This window comes from Pseudonaja textilis, chromosome 2 (genome assembly GCF_049901715.1).
Source record: "Pseudonaja textilis isolate UNSWEBS1 chromosome 2, rPseTex1.2, whole genome shotgun sequence".
Taxonomy (NCBI): domain Eukaryota; kingdom Metazoa; phylum Chordata; class Lepidosauria; order Squamata; family Elapidae; genus Pseudonaja; species Pseudonaja textilis.
Window position 1 is genome coordinate 184,966,102 of NC_141991.1, and position 17,784 is coordinate 184,983,885.

The following is a 17,784-nucleotide window of genomic DNA, read 5'->3' on the forward strand; positions in this document are numbered from 1 at the left end:
CCCACCAACTATGCCACGCCCACAGAACCGGTTGTTAAAAAATTTGAATCCCGTCCCTGAAGAGCAGCACACCTTGTTTGCTTCTGTAATTCCAGACCATCAAGGATATTACTGAATTCGGCTATGAATATAAAGCTTGTCACAATCAGTAAATCAACTGGTGTTTTCTATTGGCACCAACAGCCTAATATGAAAGAACATTTAGATATTCTTTTTTCTTTTTCAGTTTGAGTTTCATTCTTTGTTTCTCAGTCCTTATCTTGGGAAATTGATTTGACTGATAAAGGAATACATCTGAATAAATAGGATACATGCAAGCAAATATAATAGGCCACAGTCAAGGAATGGAACAAAATGGGAGATGGTATAATTTCAAAATTAAAATAGACATTTTACACTTGGAACCGATTGTATGGATAGAACAAACTCATAGCATATGTACAGGAAGAAGATTTCCCCTTGATTTCTACTTAATTCATTTCTATAAATGATGCTTGATCCCTGAATAAAAGATTGCCTTTTTTGTGCTGCTTAATGGGATAGTTTCTAATGCACCAAGGAACTGAATCTCCTATTTATTACTAGTGGAATGGCTGCCAATAGGCAAAAGGAATATTTTAAATTAACATTTCAGAGTCTATGAATATATGCTTATTCTCTTGTCAAAATGGCACAGGCCTACATAACAGCCTTCACTTTGCTGCCTTACGGTAAGAAAGCAGCTTATTTAAGCATAGAAACCCATCATTCATATTATATTCTGCAGGCTGGTCAAATATTTACCTGGATTTCATTTTTAAGCTGGGTTTTGCTATTCCTTTTGCCAATTTCATTAAAATCAGATTATAAACTCACCCAGTGCCAAATGCTCAACATCCCACTAGTAGTTCAATCTGTGCTTCATTTCAGAAATTATTGGACCTTTGTTTCTGCAATATACAACATAAATATTAATTGATATTTTAAATGGGATGCACTGTGTTTTTCTAAATACATCATTTCTCAAAGATAACTTTTTAAATTAAAATGCAGAGCTCTGGAAATTATTAACATTTCATCAGCCTCACTGCTCAGCATGAGTTATTATTCTAGTTTATAATATTTTGGGGATTTATACTACTGGGCAGAAAATGAATTCTGTCTTATTTTTCTTTTATAGCATTTACGTTACAACATACATTAAACTTCACAATTGAATTTCATTATTCTTGCCTGCATTCTTTATAGGATTCCCAATTTCATATGAATTTTCCCAATATCACATAAGTTCAAGTCCTGCCTTAGTCATGAAAGCCAGTTGGGTGACGTTGAGCTAGTCTCTCTCTCTCTCAGTCCAACCAACCTCACAGGGCTGCTGTGGGGATAATAGGAGGAGAAAGGTGTGTTGGATATGTTCGCTTCCCTGAGTTACTTGTAAAAATAATAAAGGTGACCTACAAATAAATAAAATATAATACTCATCACATGAAGTAACAGTCTGAGAATCCATAGGATCAATCTACCAAGCAATAGGGCTATATGTTGTACAGATAGCCCTTGAGATATGACCGTAATGGAGCCTATCTATTACAGTTGCATGTCACAGCAATAATGTTGTCAAGGTTTTGACTGATGAACCCAACCAAAGCAAGCACGATTGAGACGATCCAATTTCTCTATGCAAAACTTAATACATTATTTTGGCACATTTGAAGGCAAAACCAGATCTAGATATTTCCCGCGCTAACCCCTATAATTAACGTTCAAATTCTACCACCCCACAATTAGCTCATGTCACATTGTCCAATATGGTCTCTGGATATTGTTGTGGGAAAGTCTTTTTGGCTTCGGTAAACAGCTACCGAAATTTCCTTGGTTCTCATGCCAACATCCATGTTCTATCTCTCTCCCCCTTCTCCCATAGTTCATTGGCAAACTGAGATGCAATAATAGTTGCAATGTTTTTCGAAGCTTGATAAATGTATCACCTAACGACCCTCCCCACCAACCCTGCTGTCCTCAGGCCTTAGGAGACTACCCATGCCAAACATCCATCTCCTCCCTTAACTTTTGAAGAGCTTCCAGAGCACGACGGCATGGCACAGTTCCGAAAGCGGTTGGCATTTTGTCCTGGCCACAAAATGCCAGCTGCATTTGGGTCGCTGCCACACAGCCCAAGGACAAACTGAGTCATTTTGTGCCTTAACAAGCTTTGCACAGCTGCTGCAGAAGCTTTCTGCCCTTGGTGGAAGTGCCTTTGGAGAAACCCATGCAGTTGGGAGCTGGCCGCCCTTGCCTGACTCAAGTAGAAAAGAAGAGACGTCGTGGTGATGGTTTATGCCTCTATTGTGGCAATCGAGGCCATTTTGCTGCCAAGTGTCCTGTTAAGACATCCACAGCAGTGACACCTGTGGTGGCTGGAAATGAGCATTGCTTGACCTACGAGGTCTGTAGTTCGGGGTATAAAGTCCTTAGGCCTGCCATCTTCTCCAACCTTGCCATCCTCACCACTTTTGACATCTCCACCACAATTGTTATTGGTGAAGCATCTTGTGCTGAAAGCAAGTGTGTTCATGCCTGGTGTGGGAGCAGTGGAGATCCAAGCCTTGGTCAACTCAGGGGCCACAGCCAATTTCATGGATGCTCATTTTGTAGAGCAGTGGTTCATTCCTCAGCAATGGGTGTCCCCGCCAGTAATGGTAAGAGACAATTGATGGTCGGCCCCTTCGTTCGGGACCTGTGGTTGCTGCAACCAAACCCCTTTGCATGTGTATTGGGCAGCATGTGGAGAAAACCATGTTCTACATTACCGCAATGCCTCATTTTCCAGTGGTGTTCGGTTTGGAGTGGTTACAGGCCCATGATCCACAGATTGTCTGGTTGTCTGGAGCTGTGTAGTTTCTTGATAGGAAGTGTGCCAACCATTGCTTGCGCTCCTGTGGAGGGAGTGTGGCTACATCCGTGGACCTACCGGCGGAGTTGGTGGACTTTGCTGATGTATTTGGGGAGAAGGAGGCAGATCAGTTGCCTCCACATCGGGCATATGACTGTCTAATTGACTTGTTGCCCGATGCAAAATTGACAGTGGGTCAGATATATTCCCTGTCAGAACTGGAGTTGGCCGCGTTGCGGGATTTTATTGACAAGAACCCCCAGAAAGGATTTATCTGGCCTTCTACCTCCCCATTGGCTGCACCGGTGCTTTTTGTGAAAAAGAAATCGGGGGAGCTACGTTTGTGTTGTGATTACCGCAAGTTGAATGCAATCACAGTGAGGAATCGGTACCCGCTTTCTCTCATCCCTGAACTGATGGAGTGGCTTCATCAAGCTAAGATCTTTACGAAATTGGACTTGCGTGGGGCCTACAATTTGGTTCGCATTCTTGCAGGGGATGAGTGGAAAACAGCTTTCTGGATGAGGTACAGGCATTTTGAGTATACCGTGATGCCTTTTGGATTAACCAATGCCCCAGCTGTGTTCATGCATTTCATGCACGATGTTTTCGATGATTTGTTGGATCAATTTGTGGTCATTTATTTAGATGACATTTTAATTTACTCAGACTTCCTGCAGGAATACTGGCAACATGTGTGGCTGGTGTTGCAACATTTGCGTGATAACCATCTGTTTGCTAAGCATGAGAAGTGTCAGTTTGCACAAACCATGATTGACTTCTTGGAACATTATATTTCACCTGCCAGGGTGGAAATGGACCCAGAAAAAGTACAATCATTGCAGGCATGGGAACCTCTACAGTGGGTTAAGGATGTGCAACAACTGTTGGGGTTTGCGAACTACTACCGCACATTTATTCCCCGCTTTGCTGCCTTGACTGTTCCCCTTTCTAATCTGCTCAAGGAGGAGAAGTTCCATTGGGGTGCTGAGGAGCAGGCACCTTTCGAGGCATTGAAAGTCGCCTTTGCTTCCGAGCCTATCCTCAAACACCCTGATGCAGGCCATCCATTTGTGGTGGAAACAGATGCTTCTGATGTGGTTGTTGGTGCAGTGCTCCTCCAGGCCTATGCTCCTGCAGGCACCTTGTTCCCGTGCGCTTATTATTCCCGGAAGTTATCGGCTCCAGAGCACAACTATACGATTTGGGACAAGGAGCTATTGGAGGTTGAGGTTGCTTTTGAGACATGGTGGCACCACCTGGAGGGGTCTCGTCACCAAATCAAGGTTCGGACAGATCATTGCAATTTGGGACACCTACATACAGCTCGAACTTTGAACCAGCGTCAGGTGAGATGGTCCTTATTCTTTGCTCGATTTGATTTCCGGGTGACCTATATTCTGAGTGGAGGGAATCAACGTGCCGACGCCCTATCTCAGAATCCCAAGAATACCCGAAGGGAGGATAAAATCTTGCCCCAGATGGTGATTCTGTTGGAGCTGTTTGCAGCCACCGAGGAACCTATAGATCTCTGAGAGAGGATTCAGGAGGCGCAGCAGCAGGACCCATTTGTGGCAGCTCAATGTCGAGAATTGGATGAGAATGGGAGACAAGAGACTCCTTGGGCGTATATTGGAGACCTATTGTGGTTCCGTGATCACATTTACATGCCTGGAGGTCCTCTTCGTGGCCTTATCCTACGTCAATGTCATGATAGTCTGGTGGCAGGACACTTTGGGGTGTTCAAAACACTGCACCTCATCTCTAGGACATTTTGGTGGCCAAGACTTAAAAATGATGTTTTGAGATATGTGGCATCCTGTGGGATCTGTCGCCAAGCCAAGTATGCTCCTGGTGCACCCCCTGGTCTCTTGCAGCCCTTGCCCATGCCAGAACGACAGTGGGGGGCAGTTTCATTGGATTTCATCATTGAGTTACCACCATCAAATGGTGCCACAACCATTTTGGTGGTGGTGGATATGTTGACTAAAATGGTCCCCTTTATTCCATGTGCGGGGCTTCCATCGGCCAAGATAATGTCTCAATTGTTTATTTCCCATATTTTACGGTTGCATGGGTTACCAGACCACATGGTATCAGATCGAGGTGGTGGTGGTACAATTTACGGCACCCTTCTGGCAGACCCTACTCGCAAAACTGCAGGTTCAGGCGTGTCTGTCGTCTGCTCATCACCCCGAAACTGATGGGGGGACAGAGAGAGTGAATGCTACTTTGGAGCAGTACCTCTGCTGTTTCAGCAATACTCAACAAGACAATTGGGTAGAAGTGCTGCCAGTGGCAGAATTCGCTTATAACAATGCTCAACATGCATCAACCCGTGTGTCCCCTTTCTTTGCTAACTATGGGTTTCATCCATGGCTTTTCCCTTTAGCCCTGTCTGATTCCCCAGTTCTGGCATGGATATGTTCTTTCAGGAGTTAAAAGCCATGCACCACATGGTCTGTGATCAAATAGAGAGAGCCAAGGAAGACTATAAAAGGTTTGCAGACCGACATCGTCGCAATGTTCCGCCTTTAGCGATAGGCGATCAGGTTTGGCTCTCTACTCGATACTTACCAATGACACAACCAGTGAAAAAGCTTGATCACCATTACTTGGGACATTTTCTGGTTGAGGCAGTGATCAATCCTGCAGCTTATCGTTTCTCCCTGTCACGGATCATGCATATCCATCCTGTTTTTCATCGTTCCCTGTTAGTCCCTGCCTCAGCCGACAGTCCACATAGACCGGCTCCATCACAGCCGGCCCCAGTAGCCCCTCTGGGAGAGGAGGACTACGAAGTGGATAGCCTCTGAGATTCACCCAGTTGCGGGGCGGATTTCAGTATTTGGTGGCATGGAAAGGTTATGGACCAAGGACCTCACCTGGGTTAATGCCACGGATGCCACTGATGTTCATGCTCCTAATTTGGTCCTGGACTTTCATGCTCAGTTTCCTCAACGTCCTCGTCTGCCTGGTCCCAGGGGAGGGGGCCCTGTGGGGGGAGGGAATAGTGTCATGCCCCTGGTGGAGACTGACTCTGAAGAAGAGGAGGAACAGCCAACAGGGAGTGGGATTGTGGCTGGGAGTGTGGCAGGGGTGCGGCAGGGAGTGGCCGAGGTGGTGGAGGAGGCTGGGGAAGGGCAGAGGCCGGCTGAGCAGTCAGAAGAGGATCCAGGCCCATCCCCTATCCATCCTAGGTCACGCAGGGAGGAGAGGATCAGGAAAAAGTGAGGTCTTCTCAAGAGGAGATTACCATGATCCTCCTCATGGCTTGCAGGTGGGAGCTATGTATATAAGTTTGTAACTACGCAATTAGAATTGCTGGAGTCAAAGTTTAGTGTTTCCTTTGAAAGAGGTTTATCTTTGCTGGCATTCTTCCCATGGACTCTCCTCGGTTATTTTCCTGGAGTTTATTAGTTATCTTGGCTTGCTTTGGAATTCTCGTCAATAGGGTTTGTTTTGGTTTTCTTTTTGCCTCATTATTCACTTTTGTGACTTTAAACTGTGCCTAATAAAACAGTGAAGTTAAGTTGAAGGCCTTACCGGACTTTAATGTATGTTTTGGGTTTGGGGTTATTTTGAGAGAATATGGGTCATCACATAATCATAAATCACTTTAAAAACAAATAAAGCCGATTTTGTTTGCTAAAGTTTCCATGAAACTCTATCCAGAGGTTGTGAAAAATGTAAACATCATTTTCTGCTTAGGCTAATCAAAGTGAAGCCAATGGAAACCATCTGCCTCACAAAACGAGGTTAAGAAAGACAAGCTAACTCTTGCCCATTCCATATCTAAAGGTACTTGGATATCTTTATTTACAGTGCACATCACTGTGATTTTGAAGGAATTGAGATAAAGTGGAGAATTTAAAAATGTTATTAAATTGCTTGTAAGAACCTTGGAACTTTATCAAAGGGATTACTTGTAAAATTGTAAAAGGGGATGGAATTTTGGAATGGTAGCTATTCGCTCACTATACTGTAATATGATTGGATAAACAAGATTGGCCATAAGACAGAAAGAGAACTGCTGAATGCAGAGTGCAGTCCAACAGTGGAAGGATCATAGATTTGCTTGAAGCCCTAATAAGCCAGGGAAATTCAAGAGATGGCATTGCTGTAAAATATTTACCAATAGAACATTCCAGCTGTTAAAGTTAAAGCCCAGAGTTGTTTTGGATAGTGAGATGGGCAACATAAAAATATAGTAAACAAATCCAGAATAAAAACTTGGGTCCTAAGGTCTTCTAGGAAGAAACTCTTAGGGGAATAATGCTCAGCTTATAAAAAGTTTACATTGCAAAATCAATAAATATATTGAATTTATAGACCCACTTTATTGAACATTACAGTGCCCGAAGCTATTTTAATGTTACTGCAAATGAAAGTTTTTCTTCCAGTATCCTCTGGAGTCATCGTTCCATGAGCAACTTGATGTGGTTCTGTGACAGACTAAAAAATAATAATTGAAATATCCATTATATAACAGCATATGCTAGTGTATTATATAATGCTGATAAAAATGTATAGCCTCCTCTCTTGTCCAGTAATTTTAATTACTTCTGTGAGTATGAGGTTAATCTGCTTTTCTTTTAGGAAAGCAGATCAGGAACTGGTTTTAGGGGGTCAATTGCCAGAACCTCTAAGAAGGTTGCAGTAATAGAGCTTCAGCTACCATGTGATACTTCTCTATGGGGGGGGATAGTTCTCTATGGGGGATAGATTTTTCATGTAATTTTATTCTTTATATTTATGATACCTGTTGTATTTCTTTTTTTAATGAGTGGTTTTGGACTGTAATTAAATACTCAAACAATCTCAGTCAGAATATTGTAACATCACAAAGTGAAAACATAAATTCATATAACCAAATCTTACAAACGTCGCCGCATGACATCTTATTTCTCATAAAATACAGATGGGCAGTCCAGAGGCAGAATGTTCTCCCTCCCAAGATTTTGGGGAGAATTGCTCAGACTCCTTAATTTGCCATTTGCAGCGTGGAAGCAAAGAGAACAATGAAATGTACTGTTGATATCGATTTGCTTGGCACCAAAGTTCTATTTATTTAATAGAGTTAAGATTTCATAAAGAAAGTAGAAAAATGAAACCTGTTAAGATACATAGTGGTTGAAGGAATACATTTCTTTGATTTACTATTGATCCTACTCTTAACATTTTGTAAGTTTATAAAGCAATGGACTCTTCTTTTTCTTCCTGGGTTGACAATACCTACAGGCAACATAATTTTGTTTGCATGCTATTGTCAGTCACTAGTGCTTAGAAGTCTTGTTAATCTGTTTAAGACCAATCTGGCTGTTAATCTTCCTGGAAAAGGCATTTCCAAACTCAACAGACTTCTTGCTGAATCTCGTCAAAAACAAAGGAGTAACTGGATCTGTTCAATGACTCACTTTTCTTTCATACTCCTTAGTGTACAAAGATATAATTTTGATATAGAACCTACCCCACCCTGCACTGTGGGTGAAGTATCAAGAACCCTACTATTGATTTTTTTTAAAAAAATTAAAGCAAGATGCTTCCAGGAGAGCCTGAAATAAGATGTTCAATTTTTAGTGTAATAATTTGACCCAGCGTATCGAAACAGCTTTATTCCAACGTTTTATATATGTGTTTATCCCGTTTTATGCTGGACCATGTTATTAAATAATTCTCATATAAACATATGCAATGTTTATACTAACTTTTAAAAACTTGCATTATCTCATATAAACATATGTAAAGTTTATACTAAATTTTTAAAACTTACATTATCAAAGGCATGTCTAAGATATTGGATAGTTTAAAAAACAGTCAAAGTCTTGCAAATCTTGAGTGTGAGGCGTTGAATGTGAGGCATTTGTGAGGATGAAATAATATAGGAAAAAATACTTAACCAAACTGATTTGCAGAAAATATGTGCCTGCCACATTTTAATCTTGGTGTTGAACCCATTTCTTGACTTTTATCCTGATTGTAAATTTTAACCTTTTGCCCAGGTAAAGGTACATTAGAGGGTGGGAGTTCTTCCCACGGTGCATTGCCAAAAATATTATTTTGAAGGATGGGAAAATGCCTCTGCCTGGATTTATTTATTTATTTATTTATTTGTTTGTTTGTTTGTTTGTTTTTGTCAAGCGATTATAAGATAACAGATGTAAGTATAAACATAGTTATGAATACATGAAATGGATACATATAAGAAAAATAAAAAGAAACAATAGGACAGGGACGGTAGGCACGTTGGTGCGCTTATGCACGCCCCCTACAGACCTCTAAGGAAAGGGGTGAGTGTTAAGTATGGTCTGTGGGTCGCATGAATAGACGAGGCTTGAGTAGTGAACAACAGCTCTTTATTTAATAGATAGATTCTGAGACTGGGGAAACCTAGCGCGTGGCAGCTCTTCTTATAGAGCTGGCCGCGGCTAGGCAGCCAATGACAACTCTTTGAGTGTGCCGCGCTTGGTTTCAGCCAATCGCGGCAAACCCTGTATGGGCCAATCAGGAACGTTCAAGCCATCCAACCACGACCCGGCTTTTCTAGACCAATAGGAACGCAGAGTTTCAAGCCTGCTAATATGGAACAGTGAGGTCAATAGTAGAAAGTCTTAGTATAAAGTTTTTGGGGTTTGGGGAAGAAACCACAGAGTCAGGTAGAGTATTCCAGACATTAATAAAACTAAATAATAAACTAACTTAGACTCAATTTCTTTTACATCTGATATTTCTTTGCATCTGATACTATGTTCTCACGTGAACATTCCAAATATCAAAATAAGAGCGCTTGTTCTGCTCTTAAACTGTTTACCATGGAATTGTTGCACTTTTTTCCCCCAGCTGCAAAGCTTGACTTCTGACAATCTGGATGAAAGTTGTGGATTTTGGAATAACTATCATTTCTCAGCGAGGACAGAGATCTTGAATGCTCTATAAAAGAGAGAGTTTCTCTTTTGAAATTTCGCTGCTCAATCAAGAAATAAAATAACCGGGGCAAGTACAGGGGAGCCAATGCCTGAACTGTTGAATGTCTGAAAGGAGGTGCTAGAGCTGGGGTGGGGGAAGCCTATGCATTCGAAGGGTGTGTGGCTGGGAATGAGGGAAACAGCAGGAAGGAACAGGAAGGGCCCAAGGCTTTTTGCCAAAAAATAATTACTCAGTAAGAATATTTGTAGGCATCTTTAGAACATCCTTATCACACAAAGCTTTTGTATTCTGGACATTTTCAAGCCAGCAGCTGTCTAGCAGGCAGCTTTGCCAGCGAGACTTTTAATGCGGATGTTTTTTTACAAAGAAAAATACAAGCTGACCAGAAAGACTGGAATTTCGGCTTCCCCCTCCCCATTTCCTTAGATTTCTTCTCCCCTCCCCACTCCTGCTGTAACTCTTTTAAACAAGACATTATTGGGTCAGTGCCTCATTTTACCTTTCCTGCTTCTTTGGCTAGAGTAAGAAAAGGACACAGTTACCTGTAAGTAGTATGGTTTTTTTTTGTTCTTTCTGTTTCTGATTCAGTTGTTTTGTCTAATAATTGAGTGGTGCAATGTCATATTTGCAGAATAACAATGTGTTGTAAATGCTCAAGTTTCATCGAATGGACTTTTTCCTAAGCCATTTACATGAGAACAATTGTTGGGATGGAGGTAAAAATCTAACCGCGACTGGGAAAAACAATATTGTAACAAAATGCCATTAAAGAAAGTTGTAACATCAATTCAGTAGTTTATGTTGTATAGTGGAACTCTATACACAACATGTCTTAAACCACCTACATCTTGTCTTGACTCTGCTTCAAATTCTGCCTTTACAAAACTTGGAAAAAGGAAGAGGTTTGACTTTTTCTAGGGTTCTCAGCATGGGAGAAACTGAGAAACATATTTTACACAGTATGTTTAACCAGCTGAGCAGCGCATGCTTTTTATTAAACAAGATTGCAAATCTTTCAGAGCGTTGCAGTAGGAACAGTGTAACTTCCTAAGCAATTTTGCATGCTCCAAATGACAGGACAAATGTTGAATCCCAATCAAAAATATTTTTGCAACTTTTAAAATATTATAATAAAGGAAAAATTCAGTAATGACTGGCAAAAATAGAATACATCTCATTGAATTGATGGGCTTATACAATTAGCACAAGGTTATAAAAGAAAAATGAATGCAGGTTATAAGTTGAATAAATAAATATAATGATGTTATATTTTTAAGATGCTAACTAAATCCAAGGTTTTAGGAAATAGTATTCTGCTCATTATTGAAATGAACATATTCCACAATCCAGCACACATGCTGCCTAATACATTAATGATTTTAATGGGATTTAGGTCACAATCTTAAATTTGCTGATTAAATAATAAATCTCATCAAACTCAGCAGGATCTGTCTTCTAACTTGCTTAGAACTGAATTATCCAAAATCCCAACTGTGCAAAGGATTTTCCCCCCGGATTGTAAAAATTCCTTTGTCTGTCTGAAGACTGTTTTCATCTAGCATGCTGTTAACTTTTCACTCTTTTCCAACAAATGTTTTTTTTTTCCCCTGAAAGGATTTTTTAAAACCTAGAAAGTTTTAATATTTTCTTGGTATATTTAGTCAGCAGTGTCAGATATACCTTGCAGAAGACATCTGCAAGATCTGGAGTCTTCTGCTTAATTCATTTTTCTCTGTAAAGTGTTAAATAGCTTTCCAATTTGTGGTTCTGTTTTAACATCCTCCTACACTCATAAAGAACATGGTAAATGAAGAAGTTGAAAGATCAAGTTGCTTTTGTCTTTGGGGAAGACATTTGGAAATAATATTCAGTATTCAGAATTCTTACAGAGGGAAAATGGGGATAAAATATTTTGAATGTGTGACTAGCATTTCCTTCTGGTGAATGCCTTTCCAGAAACATTATATTAGTTTCATCCCTGCAAATGTATCTGCTTTTGCAACAGTCAGTAATTTTAAATATTAATTTTGATTGTCTTTTTCTGAGATGAGAGGAGGGTTAGTTTCTTCTACATACCTCTTTAAATGTTAAAAGAAGAACGGTTACAGGAACTGGGCATGGCTAGTCTAGTGAAGAGAAGGACCAGGGGAGACATGACAGCTGTCTTCCAATATTTGCGGGGCTGCCGCAGAGAGGAATAGGTCAAGCTATTTTCTAAAGCACCCGAAGGCCAGACAAGGAATAATGGATGGAAACTGAACAAGGAGAGATTCAACCTGGAAATAAGGAGAAACTTTCTGACAGTGAGAACAATCAACCAATGGAACAGAAGTTGCCTTCGGAAGTTGTGGGAGCTCCATTACTTGAGACCTTCAAGAAGAGATTGGACTGCCATTTGTCAGAAATGGTGTAGGGTCTCCCGCTTGGGCGGGGAATTGGACTGGATGACCTACAAGGTCCCTTCCAACTCTGATTATCTGTTATCTGTTAAAAGAAAAAAAATCTACTTCCAACAGAGAAGTGAAATATGCATAGTTTGCAGTTGTACTACCATAGTTACAGGGTTAAAAAGAAAGTTGCTACTTGCTGCCCTGATATGAAACTCGTTCATTGGAATCAAGTACCACATTTTTGCTTAAGTAAATAAACATTTAAACAAGGAGGGTAACAAAGTGAATATGAATACAACTAACTTCCTGGTGTCTATGAAAGATTTTTTTAAAAAAAATAAGGAAAAAAACAAAGAAAAGGAGCCTAAGCCAAAATTTTGGTGCCAGGTCTATTTGTGCTATTCCCCACTCCCCACATTATAACCTTGGGTCTAGGAATCTGAGGGGAGTGGAGGGTAAGCGGCAGAAATGATGACTTCTGCATTGTGATCTTGTGATACAAACTCAGCTCAAAAACTTCAAAGGGGTACTAAAAGTAATGTCATGGTGCATATTTCATCAGTTTGCCACACTTCTAGTTACCAAAGGAATTGATGCCTCAGGTGGGTGGGAGTTCCCTGAGATACAAGGATTTAGTTTCCAGCCCAGAGATCTAAGTTTACGGATTGACTAGACAGGTTTTATTTTCTCTCTATATAATGGTCAGTGAGAATAACCTTGGGAGACAGAAGAAGGATCCACAGTTAGACACTAGTCAGACAAAAGATATCTCAGCCCAAGAAGGGACCATCCCTAGTTCTGTAGGAAGTAAAGGCAAGCGGGGGGACGTGGGTGGAAGCAGGTGTGGGATTCTACCAGTTTGGACCAGTTCTATAGAACCGGTTGTTATGATTCTGTGCAGTTTGGAGAAGCGACAAATCGTGCCCCTGGCTGGCCCCGGCCCTCCCTGCCCACCCCTCCCCGCCCAGTCCTTATCGTGCATGCACAACATTGCGCGCATGCCCGACATCGCTGACTGCATTCTTCCCTGCCCAGCCACTCCTTAAGGTATTTCTTTTTTTTTTTTCACTCTCCCGATGATCAGCTGTTCCTATGATCAGCTGTGCCGGGATTCCCCTAGCTGACTTACTGCTTCACCCAGGAGGCTTCCTTGGGGCCCAGGAAGGCAAAAAATGGAAGGGGGAGGGGCAGCACACACTCCCGCCCCCTCCATTTTTTGCCTTCCTGGGCCCCAAGGAAGCTCCTGGGAGCAAACACGCTCCCCACAAGGAGGCTTCCCTGAGGCCCAGGAGGTCCCAAAATGGAGTGCAGGGGGGAACTGCGCCTCCCCTCTAGGCTCCATTTTTTTCCATTCTGGGCCCCAGGGAAGCCTTCTGACAGCAAAAGACCCCCCCAGGAGGCTCCCCTGTGGCCCAGGAGGCCCCAGAACGGAACATGGGGGGGAACTGTGTGCCCCCCGTGCTCTTTTTTTTCCTTCCTGAGCCCCAGGGAAGCCTTCTGGGACCAAAAACGCCTGGGCTTCCCAGAAGGCCCCCAAAATGGGGGAGGGGTGGCTGCAAAAAAAGAAGCCACGCCCACCCAGTCACATGACCATGCCTACCTGGCCACACCCACAGAACTGGTTCTTCCAAAATTTGAATCCCACCCTGGGTGGAAGTGCTTTAAGACTTGCAAGATTCTGTTACTTGTAACTTACAATAGCTTTAGCATTAATACTCATGGTTTTGATTTCCCAACTATCTCAAAAAGCTGACACTAAGGTAAAGGAACGTGGTAAAAGAAATCCAACAGACGGCGGTTAGAAATTCTCTTTTCATTTCCTATTAAACCCAATTTTAAGCTTATATTCTTGACAGTAAGCATGTCTGCAAAGATTCAGTGGCCTGTTTGACAGGGAGGGAGGGAGACTTCCAATGTTTTTTTTTTTAAAACCTTCCTAATGAAATGTTTTGCTTAGATTAAAATAGTTACAGTCCTGCCTGTGGCAGACTTTCAAAGGCTTCAGAAAAATTGGCTGAGAAGGTGAATTGTCAGCTGTGTTTCTTTTTATTTTTAGATAAACATTCTCTGCTAAATGAAGGTAAGATAAGAGGATTGGTGTTTTTTAAGGGAGTCTTTTATTTCAAAGAAGACAAAACCACCTTTACAAAACTCTGTAGACTCATCTTATTGCTCTCTTTACTCTTTTAAAGTTCATGTTACATTATGGCACTAAAGTTGTCTTTTTAAAAACGATCTGCATCAATTACTTACCCCCCAAAAAAATACCTGCAGGCAAAATTCACCCCTGTACAGACTCATCCCTACCTCTTCATCATCCACTTCTTCAGCTGGGAGATCTGAAGAGATCTGCACTTAGATTTCCTTGATCACACATCCAATCCTTTGTGCAATCTGGGATCCCAACTAGACAATTCAGGGTGGGGAAGTATATGTGTGTTTGAACCATTGTCCAATCCTTGGTCTTAAAGGCAATCTAGCTCTTGCTTGACCTACTTCAATTCCTCATGAAATGAAAACCTGAACAGGGAGCTTCACATGTAGGCAGGGACTACTGTGACCAACATGCAAAGCTCCTTTTCTCGCATGCTGAATGCTCAGCTTATGGCAATGGGAAAAGCACTGGGGTATGGGATGGAATGGAATGAGAGGCAGGGACTCCAATGCGCCTCCATACCTGTAGCCTGGTAGATGGGCAACTCAACACGCAGCTCAACTCTTGTTCAAAGCAACCTGGTACAGGTTAACCTGATGCAGGCTAAAAAGACAATCCCCACCATACATTAAAGAGAGTGATTAATGTTTGGAATGATGCTTTATGGCTGGAGAAACAAAATCAGAGAAACCATGTAATTACTTTCCTTGTCCTGTACCAAATCTGAAAAGACATCACCACTTGATGTTCTTGTTCCTGAGGCATAATGCAGTTTGGGAATCGCACCAATGCAATTGATGACAGGATACATTTCTGCTGACTCATAGATTAGATTATGGGTTGGATTAGGGACTTCTAAATTCTATAGGTATCAGTAGTATAGAAGGAGCATTTTTCATAAATAGCAATATTTTGTCAATCGTGAGCATCCCTTGTGCCCTTTAACTAAGTGAGAAGCATTTCATGAACTGCATCAGATAAAACTCAGATTGTGTTTGTGTATTGGACTATATATATTTCTGAGTCTACACAAGGAAATGGTGGTGAACTGACATGATTGCTTTATTATTTTTATGTCTTCACTTTATGTGGCACTTTGAAGTGTAAAACGTATAGATCCTTACTCTGCTACACTTGTACTGAAATCAGTCGACTGAAAACTGTGAGAGACCGGGTAACTCTTTCATTTTTCTTTTCAACTTTTTAAAAAAGAAAATTTCCAAAGAAGCAATAAGAGAAAACGGGATGGAACCACTTTAAAATTCTAGATTGTATAGTAACAATCTGCAAGCCTGGAACTATCTACACGATTAACCATTAGGTTCAGAATGCAGATATCATATTAGGCTTTTGAGCAATTGATTTTGTGCTATCAAGTTCTTTTCAACTCCTGCTGACTATATAATTTTTTTGTCCATGGTGATCCATCTCTAACATGGTTTTTCAGATCTTCCAACAATGTCGTCGTCGTCATCATCATCATCATCATCATCATCACTGTAAAACTAACTCCATCTAACCTTCTTCTCCTCTCTTCCATCTTTCCCAGCATTAGAGACCCAGAGAGCTGGGTCTTTGAATAATGGGTCCAGGTTAGGATAAATCAATCCTAGTCATTTGTGCCTCAAGCGAAAATTCTGGATTGATCTGTTTTCGTGGCTGTTTACAGTATTCTCTGGACTTCAAGAGTGTCAGCACTCTTCCTATCTAGCTATATTGGCTTTGTTATTAGATAGATATTAAAGTGTTTCAAAGTCAATTTTATTCTGCTGCTTTTAAGATGCACACAACTTTTAGGAGGACCAGCTGCAAACATTCTCTCTCTCTCTCTCCCTCTCTCTCTCTCTCTCTCTCCCCCTCCCTCCCTCCCTCTCTTTCCCTCTCCCTCCATTCCCTCCCCACTCCTGGGGGAAGGTTATTGCAAACCCATTCCCTCCCCACCCACTAACCCGCTTTCCAGCTCCGTTCTCCTGTGCAGGGCAACAAAAGAAGACCCAGCCGATCAGCTGGGATTCAGGAGGCAGAGTATAGATGGGGCCAGTCAGAGGGTGATATTTGCTGATTCTCTGAAATACTCAAAATTTCCACTACTGGTTCTCCAGAACTGGTCAGAACCTGCTGAATACCACCGCTGCAGAACACCTGCACCAAATAATGGCTGAGAAGATAGCTACCGTATTTTCTTAAAGAAAAATGAAATAAGCACTCTTGTGGAGAAATAATAAGACACTTTTTAGCTTCACTAGGTATAAAAGGTTATAATTCTTATCTATTTTCTTACAGTTGCCAACAAAAACATTTTATTTCTTTGACGTTTTCCCCCCAAAGCATGAGAAAGCTTATTTCCCTAAAATCATATTTTCTATGCAGAACTGCTCATGTAGCATTATAACAGAAGATTATAAATTACCTCATGAAACTGAACACAACATTTAGGTAATGCCCAGTTTCCAATTCATGATTTTATAAGATGCTATGTAGAGTTTGTTTTTTTCTTACAGTGAAAAAGGACTCTGTTTTAACTGAATATAAAACATCTGTGTGCCATCAGAGTATTTTGGTTCTTCATCATTATATAATTAAAAGATATCCCAAGGCTTCTGAAAAGGATCTACCTCAATTATAAAATCCTTTTTAGAAGCCTTGGGCTGTCTTTTAATTATATGGTGAAATTCATGACAAATATACTACTTATTTTTGCTGCAGACTTAAAGAGTACAGTGAAAGATAAATCCATTTTCCATCCTTGGTTCAATATACAAAACATGATATTTCTTGAAAATATTAATTCAAAATTGATTTACATATCCACATTCACAACTTCTGGACAGGAAAGGCCTAAATATGAGAGCCAGTTGCCACAGATAAACATAATCAAGCAATATTCATGAGAATGATAATATACAGAAAGCTCAGGTGCTGGAAATTGTGAAATAATAGTAATAGCAATAGCATTTTAGACCAGGGGTCTTCAAACTTGACAGCTTTAAGACTTGTGGACTTCAACTCCCAGAATTCCTCCTCCAGTCATGTTAGCTGAGGAATTCTGGGAGTTGAAGTCCACAAGTCTTAAAGCTGTCAAGTTTGAAAACCCTTGACTGAGACTTATATACCATTTTACAGTACTTTACAGCCCTCTCTAAGCGGTTTACAGAGTCAGCATACTTCCCCCAACAGTCTGGGTCCTCATTTTACTGACCTCAGAAGGCTAGAAGGCTGAATCAACCTTGAGCCTGCTGAGATTCAAACTGCCAAATTGCAGGCAGCTGGCAGACAGCAGAAGTAGTCTGCAGTACTGCACTCTAACTATTGTGCCACCGTGGCCCCTAATAATGTAGTTGCCTGCATAAACTGAGCCTCATGCTTCATTTTCTGCATTAGTTTTATACATTTTTGATAATTTGGAATAGATAGAGCCTTACTCCTGTGGTTATCGTGGG

At 41.1% G+C, this 17,784-nt stretch overlaps 1 protein-coding gene across 1 annotated transcript in view; it reads left to right on the plus strand.

Moving 5' to 3' along the window:
- Positions 1 to 9,461: 9,461 nt before the first annotated feature.
- The window catches only part of FREM1 (FRAS1 related extracellular matrix 1), a 131,226-nt gene continuing 122,903 nt past the window's right edge, over positions 9,462 to 17,784 (plus strand). Inside the window, exon 1 of the mRNA XM_087926602.1 lies at positions 9,462 to 10,343. The gene's annotated coding sequence lies outside the window, so the exon portion shown is untranslated. The remainder of the gene's footprint in view (positions 10,344 to 17,784) is intronic.